The sequence below is a fragment of the Poecilia mexicana genome, unplaced genomic scaffold (genome assembly GCF_051168715.1).
Source record: "Poecilia mexicana isolate PSO_F unplaced genomic scaffold, ASM5116871v1 scaffold_11, whole genome shotgun sequence".
In the NCBI taxonomy this organism is placed as follows: domain Eukaryota; kingdom Metazoa; phylum Chordata; class Actinopteri; order Cyprinodontiformes; family Poeciliidae; genus Poecilia; species Poecilia mexicana.
Window position 1 is genome coordinate 14333182 of NW_028263380.1, and position 18051 is coordinate 14351232.

The 18051-nt window shown below is 37.2% G+C and overlaps 1 protein-coding gene across 1 annotated transcript in view; it reads left to right on the forward strand.

The window, feature by feature from the left end:
• atxn1a (ataxin 1a) overlaps positions 1-18051 on the forward strand; it is a 103049-nt gene that overhangs the window by 20008 nt on the left and 64990 nt on the right. Inside the window, exon 2 of the mRNA XM_014981228.2 lies at positions 11894-12082. The gene's annotated coding sequence lies outside the window, so the exon portion shown is untranslated. The remainder of the gene's footprint in view (positions 1-11893; positions 12083-18051) is intronic.

Sequence of the window (18051 nt, forward strand, 5' to 3'; positions counted from 1 at the left end):
ATAATAATAATTACTATTATCATCATAATAATGAGTGTTATTATTATTATTGTTGTTATTAATATTAAAAGCTATAATGCATGTTCATAGTTATGTTGCATTGTGAAATTTTATCCAACCTTCTCAGTTTTTGACAGCAGAAAATGCAGCAGTCAAAGCCAATCATAACAGTCCATACTGCATTGTTACATTTGTTTTCAGGGCTTCAAAGTGAAACATTTTATGCAGATTTGCTTTTAATTAAATATGGCTAGTACCAATTAATGGTAACTTTATTGGGGGTGGAGGTAGTCTCCGTAGAACAGCCTCTACTCTAAGGAATCATCTTGCTCACGATTAAATCGATCACTTGTCAGGTTGCTTTCACTCTAGAAGAAAGAATTATCATGTAATGTTTAAGGTGTTGATCTTCAGTGACTTAAATCTCTGAAACAGAGTTGAGTTTTACCTTGAGGCAGATGTGTGTGGCTCCTTGTGTGTCTTCGGCCTGTTGCGTGTTGACGGTGTAAGTCACTATGGAATATTAACAGCGTTGCAGGGTGTGGCCTCACGGTGCGAGCAGCTCTGACCTTCCGACCTTGCTTATATAACTGATGCCAGATTTTTTTTTCTTTTTAACAGTAGAAGGGAAACAGCTTTTTATAGTGTCATGTGGCTGACAGGGCTTGGCGCTGACATAACCTGCAGTCACCAGAAGCATCTAAGGTTCTGTTTCAGTGAATGAATTCCATATTAAAGCTTGGAAATGTGTCTGTTTGTTTTTACAGATCATAAGCTGCCAGAATGAACTCGCTTAAAGGTGCTTGATGCAGGAACTTATACATAGAGTGCTTTACCACATTTTGCAACTTTTTAACCACAAACATACGTAAATATTATTGGGATTTTATTTGATTTTATGTGACTTTGAAGAAGACACTGAAAATTTAGAACACATAGAAGAAAATGCTGTGATCTGATAAGAAGAAATCTGATTTATTAATTTATTTTTTTGCCTTCACATACAAGCCCTCTATGGTGGAAAACTATCTCTACAGTGAAGCATGGTGGCGGCAGTGTCATGCTGTTGGTGGACCTTTCTTCAGCAGGAACAGGGAAGCCTCTTACAGGAAAGTCTCTTAACTAAGATACCACAAATGACCTCCAGCTATGATTTCTGCAAAAAAAAAAAAAAAAAAAAGGAAAGTATCAACCTATGGGAAGTGAGTAAGAATGCATGTCACACTTCTTTAAGATTTAAATATTTATCCTTTACCTTTTGTATCAGATCCTATGAACTACTTTAAATTTGTCTCATTTATAAAGTCTCTGTAATGAACTCTGGAGTTTGTGCTGGTAAAGTATCAGCTCTTTTGGTGAAGGTTAAACTAAGATAATGAAACATTATTTGGGTTAAGGGCAGTGCAAAAAGTTGGAAGTGAGCCACGATCTGACACACACACACACACACACACACACACACACACACACGCACGCACACACACACACACACACACACACACACACACACACACACGCATGCGTGCACACACACCCACTCATTCCTTCTTGTTCCTCTTGTCTCAGTGTTCTTTGTCCTCTCTTGGACACTCTGAGGGACAGCTGGTGGGGCGGTGTGAGCCCCTGTACTTTCCATGTGTGCGTGCATGTGCATCCTAATGTGTGCCATTATGTATCTCAGGTGTGTCAGGAAGGGGGCATACAGTGGTCTGGCCAAGTGTTCGTGCATCAGTGTGGATCTTTGGATGCGAGCACCTGTGCCGCCAGCAGGAAGCTGTCACAATCACTGTTCTTCCTGACGTATGTTGGTGACTTCCTGGGGCCCCACTGTGAACCCCGTAATAACTTTTAACTTTTAAAACTTGACTCACTCCTGTTGACTTGACTGGTTGGTACATGACAAATGAACAGGAATATTTATAGAGGGCGTTACTATTTTTACGTAACCTTTTTACACACACACACATACACACACACACACTCTGTTTTTTTTTTTTAGAGAGAGAGTTTGCTTATGAAGAACACACACATTTTCCAGCCAGCTTAGAAAGTTCAACATGTCTCTTCTGTTTTACACAGTGGACACGATTGTAAGTTTTAATTTATTTGTAATAAACTATTTTCTTTTTACTGTTTTAGTATAAAAATTTTAATTTATAGGAACATATAGAAAAGGAATTTATAAAATTAAGTAATATGAAAGAAAAAAATAGAAAAATATAGATCAAGTATAATTCACAAAATTATCAAAAATGAACCTTTTCTTGAATTCAGCAGTTGTTCTTGGCATTACTAAATTGCAACTCATACTAGTAAGCATCCAAATGTTGGAAATTTAGTGCTGTTTTGCACTACAAACATTTATTGCATGAAATACACCTGTAATTTGTGACTTGTGTCTATTGACCAATTGCTTCACATTCCTGATCCAAGATACGGCTCAATTTTCCTTTTCTGGAACAGACCACATCAACATTTCTAGTGATTTCAGCAAAGTTTCTGTCTGCAGTCAGTCAACTTTCACTTCCTTAAAGCAGCTAAGCCTTCAGAAACCATTTTCTTGCCCTCTGTTGAAATTATTACAGATAACGAAAAAGTAAAAGTTGACTAGTCTTTCAACGCATTTTGAGATCTTTGAGGAAGACTGATGTTCCCAAAGAGTTGCATATGGGTTCTTATGAATCCCACATTTGCAAGGCTGCATTTCCATGAAATAATACTACCAACCTGTGGTAGCTGCTGCTATTCGGTCATATTTCTTGTGACACAGGACTGTCAAATTTTTATTATTTTTTTAAAAATATCTAATAATTTACGTTTTTACTTCAGATTTATTTTGTTTACTCATCACAACCTGTGGTAAAACAATGTATTAAAAGAAGCTTAAAAATGGACGACCTTCAATTTGAGTTCATTTGTTCAATGGAGAAAATAAAAGACTTTTAAACAAAGGTTGGTGCTTCAGTTAGTGTCTCTGCCACAAATTTATAGTTGAAGCATTTTGCGTTGCTCATACTTTACATTGTCATATTGATCAGTGAGTCAGTTTTATTATTTTTTTTAGCAATTCATAACTTCTTGTGTGCTGTGAGGTATTCATTATTGTAAACAAGAAGATGAGTACTGTAGAAGTGTTTATTTTCATAAGTCAGGAAAAGGCCACTTCATCTTACATACAGATAATTCTCAAGAAAATGTGTGTTGTAATTAAAACCAAAAGTAAATTCCATGCATTGTGCGCAAAGCAAATGCAAAATGGCTTTTTGTGTATTAGGGGAACATGTTTTAGAAGAAAGCTTTAAGTGTGAATGGTTTTAAACAGTGTTTTGTGTAGGGGTTTGTGCTTGTGTGGTCCTTCTCTCAACCCGTTTGCCTTATTTTGATGTTCGGCTCTTTGGAAGGTGATCAAAGCTGGGCTCTACGTGACTCTGTGCCCCCTCTACCAATGAGGGACATGTGAGGAATGCAGAGTTACATGGAAACGTGTGAGCTCATCTTTAATAGTAGTAAACGTCTCCAAGAGTCATTCAAACACACATTTCTTCTGGGGTATAAGCAGAAATGTACAACTGTGAAAGAGTGTACAATGTTATTGTCTCTCTCCTTCAACACTTATGGTTTTAGTAGTGTTTCAGCAGGCCTTACTCATCTGTTTTAGGCCTCATTGCCTTTTAAGTAAAATTTCTATGAAAGATTTTTGGCTTTATTCCTTGATAAACACATGTATATGTGCAGCTGTGCAATTTATTTGGGGCTTTTGGATGAAGTATGTTTGGTTTCGGTGAACTTTTCTATTTTTTGCACATTTTGCGTGCTCAGTTTTCTTCTCCTTTTGGAAAAGGCATGTTTGACTCTAGAAGCAGCGCTGCTTTAAAAATAAAACTAAAACCTGCTCAGCTGTTGTAAAACCATGATCCATCTCCAGCTCGTGTATTTTTTATTTTTTTTAAGTACCTCAGTCAAAAATGCTCTGAGGACTCAAATGATTGGCTAAAAACAGCAGCGTGGGAGACAGCTATTCATTCTTTATTTGAGGTGTGTGGAGGCAGCCGCTTTCCAGGCGAAATGCAAATGTGCTTCCTGATGGTGTCATGAAAGCCTGGACTGTTTATAAAAAGGCCATCTATTTTCATAAACTTTCATTTTGGATGTAGAAAAGCTCTGCCAGGGAATGAGCTGGCTTGTTGCTATGTTCTTGTTCATTCACTTCAGCTTATCAGTGGATTTTACGAAGCGTTAATCAGTTTTTAATTTGAGGTTTATGGGGATTGAATTAGTTTTTAATGTGTTCCTTTAGGCTAAGGGGTCATATTCTTATTAGCATCATTGTGAGCGTAGTATGACCTTAATATTCATGAAAAATTAAATGATTACAACAGGGCCCATACAGTGTGTAGTTAGTACTGTGAAAATCTAGGTGGTATCTGAAAGTTTTTAGGAGTTCTGCAAGTTATTGATAGATTAGTTGTGTGATTACTGACACTCTTGAATCCAGTAGGTACATCGTTGTAGTTCTGCACCTTTCCAATAGTATCTTTACTCTCTTTTTGTTTTAAATCATTTTTGCTTTTTGCCTAATTATTGGACATGAAGTACTTGCCACTGAAGTGAAATTTCACCCCATAAATCACACTTGAAAAAAATATTAAATAACTACTACTGAAATGACTTTTGTTCTTTGTAATTGTACTGAAAAATCAACGAACTCAATCATGAAAAAAGGCATATTATTGCTTTATTAAAATGGTGTTTTTCTGCAATAAGGGCAGTTAGGTTTTAGAGCCAGTCTTAAGTATCAAACAAAAATAAATTCCACTCAGCCTGTTTGTTGTGTTTTCCACTTAGATAAGTGTAAGCATGTTGATTTTAGGTCAATTAAATACATCATTTACTGTGTTTTTTTCATTTTTTTATTTATCCTCTACCAGTACAAAACATTGGCTGTTACACATAGTGGTTTATTTTTTTTTTTATCAATGTTAACTTTATTTATTGACCAATGAACTACACGGTGAAGATAGTAAAAATAATCTCATTAGAGTAGTAAAATCACAAGAGTTAAAATTTGTAAAAAATTGATAAAAAAAAATTTGATTCAATATAAAACACAGAATTTGTAAAAATTAAGATATCAACTTGTATTTAAATGAAAAGTTAACGAGTAGTGGTGCGTTTCTTTAAAAGTCTCCATACTATGAGCAGCTCCGATTTTTTTCATAATCTATAATAAGCTGTCTAAATTTTCTATCTGCATGTGAATGCAGAATAATTAGCCAACGACCCAAGAATACACCGCAACGTCTTCCTTAATGCTGGTAGACGTTAACTTTCTTAAATTACTGTTTTTGTCACAGTCATTCTTAACTGTGGTGAATAACAGGCTCACCTCAGAGAGCTTTTAAATCCATGGGTATGGTGCCAGTTTGCTAGGTCTTCGCCTTTTTGAATTGTTCTCCAGCTGCGTTGTGTTCGCCTCCCTTTTTTGTTTTTTTAAATTGATGTCTTAATTGTAATCATGGAAATAATGTTAAAACAGCTAGATTTTATTTATTTACATCATTTCTGTGTGTGTGAATGGATGAAAGACTGAATATAGCGTGAAACACTTCGAAGTCCTCTGGACTAGATAAAGCGCTGTACAAGTACAGACTATTTACCATTCATAATCAACCTCTTAGTTAAGTCAGCAGTGAATATTTTCATCTCTTCATGTTCTAACAGTGCAGTCAGAGCAGTACAAGAGCTTCAGGGTATTTTCATCCTGATTGTCTCCCGCTGCAAAGAGCCTAAAAGACAGAAACTATAGAGCTGCTTTCACAGTAAACATCTGCAACTTTCTCCCTTGACAGACAGTAAGTCTCTCATGATGTCTCAATCCTGTTCTTGCTGACAAAATACATTTACGTCTTAATCTGTCTCTCAAGACTAGTCCACCTTACTTTGGTCGAGTTGTGTCAGCACTTTATTGATTATTCAGCTGTAAAGCTCGTGGTTCTATATGGTTGAAGTGGTGTTTCAGTGCGTATACCGTTTCACTGTTAGTGGGTGCATGTCTGCAATTTTTAGCTGGAAAAAGCTTCCAACAGGTACACTGAAGCCTGTTTAGGCAGCTTTTGTGAGCACTATACTTTGACCTGCAGGGATAGTGTCGAGAGCAAATGAGTGAGTTGCATAACACAGGTCATGTTTCTTTCAGTGTCACATTGTATAGGTGCCTCTCCCTCTCTCTTTTCTGCTCCCATAGTTTTACACAGTCGCATTCAGTTGCACAGACTGCAATAAAACCTAAAACAATCATCCTGATTCTTTTACACTGTTCAGAGATATAAAAAAGTCATTGGTTGTGGCTTCGGATCTTTACGAGTTAATGCTTTTTAAAATCAGTTGAGATTATAAATCTCAATAGAATTCAGTCGTTTGCAGTAGCAACAATACAGTCTAGACTCCCTCTTTTACTTCTGTGCTTCACTTTCTCCTTGAAAAGCAGCTGTTAAGAAATGCATTGAAAAGGGTTGTATGCTTTTTTTTCTGGCTGTATCTGTGCAACTATTTCTAGATTACATAAGTTATATTGCAGCCTTGAGACGAATTTAATTCTATTGCGTACATTTTTCAGCTATTCTACTACGAAATGAATGAACTGTCTTTTCCATTCAAAAAAGTACAAATCAGATACATAAGATGTCTAGTTAAGGAGCGTGGAGAGTCCTCCACGCTCCCTGGGGTTCAGAACGTCTGGAATATTCTTGCTCCAAGGCAATGACGGCAACGACTGCTTCATCACACATCCCCCGATGTTACAACAGCTTGATAAAATCAGTTACATGTAGGGCTGGATGATTTTAGAAAGACAAAACCCCCATAAAATAACATTGTCAGATACCGTGATTACAATTTAATTTAAAACCACACTTTCCGATCTCATCTTCCTTCTCTCATAATGATCACAGCTAGAGTTGCAAATTATATTGAACCGCTACAATACCGCTACAATACCAGTATTTAATTTTAGTGACTAGAACGCTGAAATTTGTCACAGTTGAGGGCATTTTGTATTTGAAAAGGAAGTAATGCAAAATGCGGGGTTATCACAGTCAATATATGATAAACAATAATATTGCTCCTTAGCATCACTTTCACTATCACATTAACTCTTTGTTTCTAAGGGTTGTACTCATTGGTCAACTGTAGAATATCACATTCAACTAATAGTTGCTCTTGAAGCATTCTTTTGAATTGATGTTGATACAATACATTTTACGTGGCAGTTACAATTATGTTTGATGTTTGCATCTGTGAGGTTAAAAATATTGAAATGTCAGAAGTACAGATTGAAATATGTAGAACTAACTCTTTAGCAGGACAATAGGAATTAAATATTTTTTCTTCAGGTGGAGCTTCAGCCGTCATGGAACAGAATAGCCACAAGCTAGAAATGAGTCAGTCTGACTTTTCTATTTAATACGTATTTTCAGTTACATTTTAGGTTTGACTTTCCTAATCACGTTTTTAAAAACCTTTCTATACTTTTAATACATACAGTGTGAACTCATTTGTGCAAACTTTTATTCTTTAGAGTTTAACAGTTCAAGGCAACAAACAGGAAAGCATAAAAGAGAAAATGTGCTGTAGGGGTTTGGTGATATTTTTTTCATCCTACTGAGAATGAATGGATTAAAATATTGTCTTTATTATATGATTTGTACTGAACTCAAAACAATTAGCACATTTTACAGCATGTTGACCTTTGATGTGTTTGCACACACAAAAAATTGTAGTTTTCAGTTTAAATGCATGGACATTTTGGCTTTTAGATATTCTGTTTTTTTTTTTGGTCTGAAAAGCCTCAACATTTATTGTTCTGTGATGGAACGAATACATTTTAAAACGACAAGTTCTCATACCTTCATTTCTTGTCCATAACCTGTATCTCAGTATTATTCCAACTCTCTTCTGGCCCAAGTTTAAGCTGCTTCTTAAAAGCTTCTTGTCTGTAGTTGTCACAACATCTCTCTAAAAATAACAAGCATCACAAATGTCCTTGGTGTCCATACAATACCTCCACTTCTAGGGTTAAAAGTTTAAATTGGTCTTCTCAAACATAACCTTACAAGAACACCTAGACAGGAACACAAACATGACAGTTTCACCCATGGTTCTGTTTTTTTTTTCGTTTTTCACAGCTTTGCCTGTCAGCGTCTCTGAATGCGTATGCGCAGGTGGGTTCATGCAGGTGTGTCCGTTCCTGTGTGAGACAGAGGAGGGACAACAGGCTGGAAAGCAATAATATGGCGGGCCAAAAGGGGCTGTGAACAGATATACAGAGAGCAGGCTGTCAGGAGTATTGAGTTCATCACACAATGACAGGGAACCGAGTCTGAGCCCAGTAAGTGGAAGCTGTCTTTTCACAATATTTAGGCCAATGTTTTCCCTGAAGCAGACTGACAGGGTTAAACCAGGTGAAAGCTCTGCTCTGTATTGATTTGACCCCTCAACTCCAGCCAGGATGGATATTGATTTCTGACAAGATACAGGTTAACAGAGGATATCATCACACTGAGCCATAAAAAAAGGGGGGAAAAAAATCACACAGTTATAACATATTGATATAAAGGGATTTTTAGTTTTTACTGCTTTTTTTTTTGTCTTTCTCCAAGTAAAATTCTAAGATGGATAATATTTACAAAACATCTTTCACATAAACAGAAAATGGGGAGCCTTTTATTGGTGTGTTTTGCAAATGCTTTACACTTAATATCGTTGAGTTATTTCATAGTTTCTATGGCACTAGACCAATTAATCTCTATAAAACAGCCTGCCAGGCCAATGAAAACACAGTGCAAACCAGGTTATATTGCTGCTACTCTTGCTGTCACTCAGAATTACCCAAAAACTTCACTCAAACAAATCTGAAAATAGCGTGCTGTGTTGTGCCAGCGTGGTGCTGAAATCTGACCCTCATGGAGAATCTCTGTCTGCACTCTCAGTGTAATATTGTGCAGCAAAGTGGAACAGAGGAGACAGTTGTTAACATGACCCAGCAGGTTACTATAAAAGTGTATGAATATATTTAAAGTGTCTGCAAAATTTCTGAACATACATATGGTAAATGAATTAACCCGAATTCAACAAGAGAATAGTGGGAGGATTAAAGCAGGTCAGCAATCAGGCTCTCTTTCCAAAGGTCACGCAGGTTTCTGTTGTTAGTGTCACGAAGCTGGATTTTTACTACACACGACTTGAAAGTTCCAGTTTTTTGTTTGAAATTCCTCTGTTGTGAATTTGTTTTTTTTGTCTTTGCATGCATGACTCAACAAACTACAAGGCCATGGGCCTTCCAAGTTTTTATGTGACACGCAAAGGTTGTTTGTAAAAGTTTGCTTCAGCTTGTGGTGCGACCCGTTTGTGCTCAGACGTTCCATCTTACTTTCACTTACATGTTTTTGAAGTGCTTTTATTGAGCAGAGTGCCAGGGCAACCAGAGTTTTCTTTGACTGTATAATTGATAGAATTGCTCATTGCTGCCAATCCAGCCACCTGTTGATACACCCTGCTGGTCAGCTGGCTGAAAGGAGGCTCCAACACTTTCACCCTGCTTGCAAGAAAAACAATTATAGGCTTTTGATAGGTGCAAGCTCATGCAAGTCATAATTTTGTGGAAGTGCAAACCCTCACTGTTTTCATGTAATGTACTTTCGAAACTACACTTGGAGCGTCAACAGTACAGAGCCGTCCTCCACCCAAGCAGACTGACATATCAGCTAATATCAACTTGCTGTACCTTCAGTGTTACTCTAAGAACAGAATAGCAAAAACCTCAACTTTTCTGTGCAATACGCATGTTTTACTTGAAAACTACTATGAAATTTAACAGGTTTTATTCCATGTTTTTGTGTAAGAAAAAACATAAAATCATAAAAAAATAAGAATCAAATGTTATGGATTTAGTGGACTCGCAGTAATTGATAATGCTTACATTGGTAGTAAGCAACAATGTGTTAGCTAATCTTGTCAGTAAACGGAACAACCAATCCAAATTTAGACTTTTGGGAGAAAAGAGGAGGATTGTTCAAAGAAGAAACAGCTGAAATCGTTTTGCTTCTGTATTGTGTTGCTTGAAATGGATATTTACTCTGCAGTTTAGAGTGGGAGTTGGCAGTTGAATTCTCAGTCACCATTAATGTAGGACATTGTGGATTGATGCGTGAGAGTAAATGCAAATCTGTAGTAAAAAAAAAAAAAAAGGTGAATGAGTTTGAAGTGCACTGCTTTCATGATTTGAGTATTCAATGTTCAGCTGTATTACGTGAACGGAGATGAGTTTGCTTAGGTGCGCCAACTTTTTATCCTTTTCCTTTTATCTGTACACATGCATAACATTACACACTTTGCATGCAGGATGTAGAGTTAAACTCACACAATGGGTAATACATGCCATCACATCATTTTGCGTGCAGTTTCTGTGCATCTGCTTCTTAGGTTTTGGAGATTGAGTTCTCAGCACAATAGGAGGCAGGCAGGCCCCGCATCAGCAGGGGGAATATGACGGCGTGATTAATACGTGTCGAAGATTGTGTTCATTGAACTGTTTGAAAAAAATTGCCTGTGCAACAGTTGAAGAGGCATCAGTGTTGGACTTCATCTTGACACCTTTAGTCCAGAGGTACAGCATGTAATTAAAGTGTCATTTGTCTTCTGTCTGTCGTCAATCAGTGTTTGGATGGCTGTTTTCTTATGAAAAAGAGGGAAAATTCTGATTTTTCTGTTTTGAGAGGACATTATAAACATGTAACCAAATTTGCATGTAGTCCAGCGTTGAAGGGCTGCTCTCCTGTATGTTTTAGATGTTTCCCTGGTTTCTCATGTTTAATTTAAACTTTTCAATTCTTGGCTTCTGCAGAGCTTGATCACAGACTGAAGAGGTAACTTATTTATTTGATGCAGGTACTTATATAAAACGTAGAGTAAATAGTTCCTCGAGAACTGGAGATGAACTCTTCTGATTGAGTCAAATAGCCTCCCTCCACCTTTTTGCAACATAGTGAGGAATTTTGCAAATGTGCTCACTTATTTCCACAGAAACACCAAGATCTGCTGGGAAATTAGAGATGTTTAGTTAAAGTGAGCCACGCTCATGAAACATGCCCAAATGAACCTTAATAGCTATGTTTTTGGGGGATAAAAGGAGGACACAAGCCTCAAACCGGTGTCTCATGTGGGTAAACAAAGCCTGGTTGCCATGCTGATCGAGCGTCAGTGTATAAATAGCTTGGATGTTGTTCTGAATACTCCTCAGAGAGGGCAAGAGAGCAACAGAAAAATGGTATACCAGTGACAGAGATAGTGTAGGACACGGCAAACAGATTTTTACAAAGGTCAGGAGCTTCTAAAAAGATTGAAAAAACAAAGTGTGGGATAAGTTTTAGAAATTAATATGCAGATTTGTTTCCATTATGTTTCTTATTTAATGGTCTTGACAAACTTTTTCACCTTAGCTCATTTAGCTTTGTGATATTATGCAATTATAAAGTTTGAGGTTGTTTTGAGAAGAATTTTGTGTGCATTTGTTTGAAGGTTAAACTGATAATTGGATGCAAATAAAGGTATAAAAGGTACAAAACTCTGCAGCACAGTGAAACACTCTGTCTTGCTAAAATATTTAAACATCCTAAACTAAACATTTTTTTCTTTTTTGTTACATTTGAAACAGATTCTCGATCTGTCACATACAATCCCTGTGTGTTACACTGAAGTAACAACACAAAATGTGAAAACATTTTAATCATAAGGATACTTTCTTGTAACACATTAGTAGATTTTGCAAACATTTGGTAAACTGGGCCAATAAAGTTGAAAGATGTGCTGATGTTTGTTTTTGGGGTTTTTTCTGCAGGGAATGTTGGCTGTGGCTGCGGACAGACGAAACTGAAAGGACATCGAGACACCTGAGACGCTCCTCCTCCACTCCTGGAAAGACTCGGTCCTCGCGTCAGTCAACGTAAAGCTCTGGACGGTTGTCGGCTCCCAGCTGAGCAGGACGCTCCACCTTCTCCGCCCACGTAGCTCTGACTCCTCTGCTCAGGTAAGAGTCAAGTGAGGCGCTTCTTACAAGTAGATTTGTCAAATTATTAGCTGCTCTGTTTTTCTGTTGCGTGTTTTGTGAGTAACAGTTTTGTCATTTGTTGCTTGAGAGTGATCTCTGACATATGGCCCTCTTTAGGAAGACGTGCTGATGTTGGGAGGTTAGCCGGGTAATAAATCTGTCAGTTATGCAGAAGCTGTCAAGGGATTGATCTTAAGTGGGCAGGGGAGTGCAATACTTTTCTGCCAGGCCATTTTGTAGCTATGGTAACCAGAAGCCTTTGGCTTTGAATTTTCCTTTGATTGATTCGAATAAGAAGGAGTAAAAGCAGTAGTTTCAGTTTGTGGCCGGCTAAGTGCCTTTAAGTGTTTTTTTGTAGTCATTGAAAGGCGACTATGGATTGTTTTAAATGAGTGTTATCCCTGTTGGCAGGAAAATGAAGTTTATATTCCCTATGTTCATTACTATGAGAACTATATTTCTTGGCTTAATTTCTGTGCAGAATTGTTTTTAAGACTGAGAAACAGATGAGCTTGCCTTTTACCCTATTGTGGTTAAAAAGTGAAAGGTGAAACACTGTCTACATAAAGAAGTTGATCGGTGTTTAAATGTGGATGAAACACTGTTTATAAGTTGAAATGTTTAGGCTAAATTTAGACGGGACACATGGCTACAAAGGCAAATGTGCAACATTTTCTGTCTTGCCTTAATTTGGACAATCACTGTCTGACTGGAAATATCTATAAAAAGATGTTTGAATGCTTATCTTTAACCAAATTCTCTGTTTGCTACTGTTTAATGGTTTATGTAACTCCCTTCTGTTTTCCTAATGTTTGTGTCATCTTTGCTGTACCTATTGCAGACTCTCTTCTCAGTTCTTTGCCCTTTTTTCACCTGTTGGATATTGAGGCGCACACTCTTTTATGCTAACAGATTCAATAAAAGGGGTTACTTAGCGTGGAAAGTCAGTAAAGCAATCTCTACTTTTTCTATCCTCTCATTGCCTTGCTGTTTTTATGGAGGAGATGAATAAGTTCAATGGTTAAGGTCCTAGAATTTATCCCCATTTCAGTCCCTTACAGTGGAGGGTAATTCTCTCAAAACTGGCACACACAATGCACAAGTACATGCAAGTGTTTGTCCTCGTCACATCCATGTTAAAAACATGAAAAGAAAACATGGTTATGCTTACCTTTTTGATAGTTGGAGTAAAAACTCTGCATGACTTATAAATTATAATGTTAATAAAGGAGCTTTCAGTTTCCCCTAAAGATTGATATGTGGATGCAACTGCCTAAATCCGTGCGCACACACACAGCGGTCACACACTGCGGTCTTCACAGGGAAATGTCTGTCTCTTCTACATTGACGCACCTAATATTTTTCACATGTCAGGACATAACTGTGTCTATTGTGTCCAAGAAGAACTCTGCTCAGTCTAAGTTTGACTTCCAAAAAAAGCAGGGTTAAAAGTATATGCTAAAAGGGAGCCCCACTTCTGAGAGCATTCATGCGCAACACTGTTCGTGACAGTAACATATGTGTACGCGTTATTTCTTTCAACCTATTAATATAAGTCGAATATATATTCATATGTTCAACTTTAACAACCAAATATTCAATTTTATGCCTTTTTTTTGTTTATAAGGACGCTCCCCAACGGCATCACTAATTTTAGCTGCAAGCCACTTCGGCGTGCCGGGGGACTTGCTTCATAATTCTACAAATATGTTTTGAAGTACAGACTAATTAATTTATTAAAATATTTGCAGAAATGCAAAAAAGGAGATGAGAAGTAATAGGACAAATCTGCATACAGAGAGCATAAGCGGAAATGTTAGATGCCGATAAGACGAAGGTGAAGATAAAGCAAAAATTTTGTAAGGCGAGCCTCAGCGATACTTACCCCTCACACTCTTTCTTCAGCAATTATCTCTGTTGGGTGCAAATTAGACATTTTTCTCCCTGATGATTTATTCTTTTTGCTGGCTTTTTATTCAGTTGACGGTCGCTTTTCTCTGAGCCGAAAACCCATCAGAAATGAGCTGATGCAGGGATGACAGTCAGAAGCTCAGACAGTGACACTTGGGCGGGACATCAGAGTCGACATCAAGCCGAAAACATCGCGCCAGAACTGCAATCTGAAGCTTAAATCTATTGAAAGGAATTGCTATTTTATTTGTTGATCAGTATGATTTGCCTGCTAAGAAATTATACAGCATAAAAGGAGTATTTTTTTGTGCTTTTAAAATGCAGGTACCGTCCAGTTTGATAGCAAATCTGAACACCGCCTGTGTAGACACAGATGGAGCAGTGGAGCTGCTGCCACTTCAGACATGCTGCTCACACTATGCTCAAAAACACGCACCTTGCAGTGAGCAATCTGCTGCAAAGTAACAGAAAAATCCAACCAGAACTACTCAAAAATATCTTTGCAAATGTAGGAGATGAGGTTTCTCGAGTTGTGCTTCTGTACCCTAGAGCAGTTTTATGTTCTGATGTCTGTTGTGTTTTTCAGAAGGAAGACGCCCCAATCCACCAACACTGGTCACATTTATTGGCATACAACTTTTAGGAAATAATTTTCGACTTAACCTGCACTTGACAAGCTTCAGGATAATTTCAACACACACCTTTGAGAGCAACCTAAACCGACAAAGAAGGGAATATATTTGGGGGAAAAAAAGGAATGCTAGTCCCTTGTTAGTGCCTAAGAAACTGCTACGATCCAACAAGGACTCATTAAAATGTGCTTGCCTAACATTTTACAATACTTAATATTTCCCCTTTAATTTAGTACCTGTTAGTTTTATATACACTAATGGGCGGACTAAGAAAGCAGTGCTTATTACAATCTCTTTTAAAGATTTATTTATGCAAAAAATATTATCATGAACAAATGGCGTTACTATGATTCAAACAAAATTTAAGTTTTTTTTCTTTAAAACACAATACATTCTTTCTTTCTTTCTTTCTTTCTTTATTTCCGTGGTTTCCCCTCCCCCCTTTCATTAATGTAATTTATCACACCATGTATTTTCTACTTTGATATTAAATAAATAATAATAAAAAAAGTTTTTTTTTGAGGGTGTATTGAACAAATGCCTAATTTTATTCCAGTTGTGCCAAGAAAAATAAAGATCAAGCATGAAATTAAAGCAACTGTTAATTCACAAACACTGAAAAATAAACAGCATTTGTTTATTTCTATACAAATTATAGACCTTGACAACAGGTTAAATCATTTATATATATTGAAAAAATAAATAAAAATCTGTGTCTCCTCTTCTTGTTGTTAATTCCAGGTTGTGTCTGTCTCCCCAGTCTACTTAGATGTGACTGCACAGCTCAGATCAAACATAAAGATATGCACACTGTTTACTGAAAGCATCCCAGTGACACTTTTAACCTTCACTGGCTGTAAATTTAAATTCAGATGTTAAAATTACTTCCTGACAGCTTGTTTGCAAACCCCCCCCCCAAAAAAAAATCCCTCTGCATGGCTTTGATTTCTTTATCAGCGATTAGGATGCAAGAGATAATTTTTATGCCAAGAGGAAGAGTAAACCTTGCAGGGAAATCCTGACAGTGCTTTACAAATTCAATTAACTCTCAGGGATAGATTTTTTTTTTTCTTTCATTTGTTACTGAAATATCCTCTCATCCGTTTCAATGTAGCCTGCAGTGGTGGCTCACTGTGATGCCAAAGATGTCAAATTACTAATTAACTGAGAGCTGCTTTCTGCTAAAAAAGCATCTCTGACGCCTTCACGTATTCACCAATCCTGGGTTGTTTAGTTCATAGATAAATGTTCATTATTCCAGTTTTTCTTGACATCACGAGTACTTGAGTCATTGATTAAAACGAAACCAGTTAAATTTGCGATTTAGCAAGTTTATGGCTGGGAGTATTTTAAAAAGCATTGGTTATACAACATATATCACCAAATAATTAACTTAAAGTCTTGTACTTAATACATTCTATTACTTCTTCAGAGGGTCTAGTTACATTTGGGGCACATTGCTGCTTCGAGGGGTTAAAACAATTGGGGTAAATAGTCTCAGTGTGGGAGAGCGTGGAGTTTCCCTTCTCTGTTTTCTTGTAATAGCTTTGCTTGGCTTTATTTGATCTGGGCCTCTGCTCTCTCGTAGTAGGATTGAACTTTGTTTGGAGGGCAAGAAGGGAAACACACACATTCATTTACACATGATGCCGAGACAAATGAAAGTGGAATTACAGAGAGAAAGAGAGAGGAAAAAGAAGAGGGCATCTAATATCACGAGTTTGGTTGAAAGGTGGTAAAAATAAAAGCAGCGTCTATTGACCTTCTTCTTCTTTTGAACTAGTGTGTTACCTTACTCCTCTATCTTGCAAGTGTACATTGGCTTTTAGCTAAAATATCACTGTCGTTCATAGGGATATTAGTTTAGATACTTGCAACCGGCCAAAGATAAAGTCTACCATTTCCAAAATGTTACCACTAGTTATGCACAATGCTCTATCAAAGGGTGCAACAGTACCTGCAAGGAGCGGAAAAAAAGCACAGACACGGAGTACTTTTATTCAAGAAACCCCTTCAGATTCACTTCAGTTTCCAAGAGATCAAGAAACATTAATACTTTGGCTGAACCCAAGGATGAGTATATTAGAATTTGAAGTGCCATTTTCCAATGTCCATGTTTTATAAAGCTTTGACCTGAACCTTTTGCCGACTCAGAGAATTGACAATTTTAAACTGTCTTCAGCATCTTATAAAACAATAATTATCACAGCTAGCATGATTAGCATTATCATGTGTGGTCTCGGGAGAGTGTAGAACTGAACTCACAGATTTTCAAAAGGCTGCCAACATTTTTAAATCCAAGACTTCCAGTGAGCGACAGAGGTTAAAGGGATGTTGTTAGGATCATGCAAACATTGTCTGTCTGGAAAGATCTTATCTGACTGTCCCATTGTTTTTGCTGAATACTTTGATTGTTTGATCATTTTTGTAAGGTCATTTAGTTCAGAGTTGAGTGCAACAAACTTAAAAATTACTCTATTCCCATGTCGGAGTTCTTAAATGGAGCTATTTGCCTAATGTTTGAGGAAATACTTGCTAAAGTTAATACTTTCTATTAAGGCGAATAAACGTTCCTTAGTCATTTTTTATGGCAATGATTTTGTGATTGATGAGAAAATGAAATAAAGACAGAATTGAACGCTTCATCTTCCTCATTAATTGTCACACTGCAGCTCTTTGCAGTGCTGCTGTCTGGCACAAACACACTTGCGCTGACTCTGCACACTGTAGAGTTTGTTAATTACCTTATCTGGTGTCTGAGAGTTCAATCGCTCTTCTGGTTGTGAAGAGAAAAAAAGAGTGCACGGAGATAAATGAAGGGCAGAGGAGAAGAGTGAATGAAACAGTTACTCATTGTCCGTGTCACGTGTCCTTAAAAGTAGCCGGAAACGGTGAGGATTTTGAAATATGAATTGTTTTCAGTGATATTCTGGAACTAAGAAGCGCAACTGAGGTTATAAAGTCAGGGAAAAGGTAATATCTCCCTGGTTGTTTAAATTCTGTTCAAATTAATAAAGCACACACTCATTTCGGCACTCATTGTTTGCACTTGTGTTTGCATGCTGAGCTTATCTCATTGAGAGACACATGCATAAGTGTTTATGTTTGTTCAGATAACATGGTAAAGGTTAGTGCAGAGTCATTCGGTAGCAGTGGGATATTGACTGGGATTCTGCCATCGGTGTGGAAAAACCTGTGGCTGTAGTGAACCAGACGTTTGCTAACAGTTTCTGAGTGTGTGAGCGAATGAAGGGTGGAAGCAGATCCAGTGTGTGGTGTTTGCGTTGTCCCACTGCGAGGATAGCAAAGTATCTTCACTGCGTTGCATGAGTATTCTGATTTTTTCTTAACAGACTCAAACTTCATTAATAAATAAATTCATAAATGCTTATGTAGATTCTGACA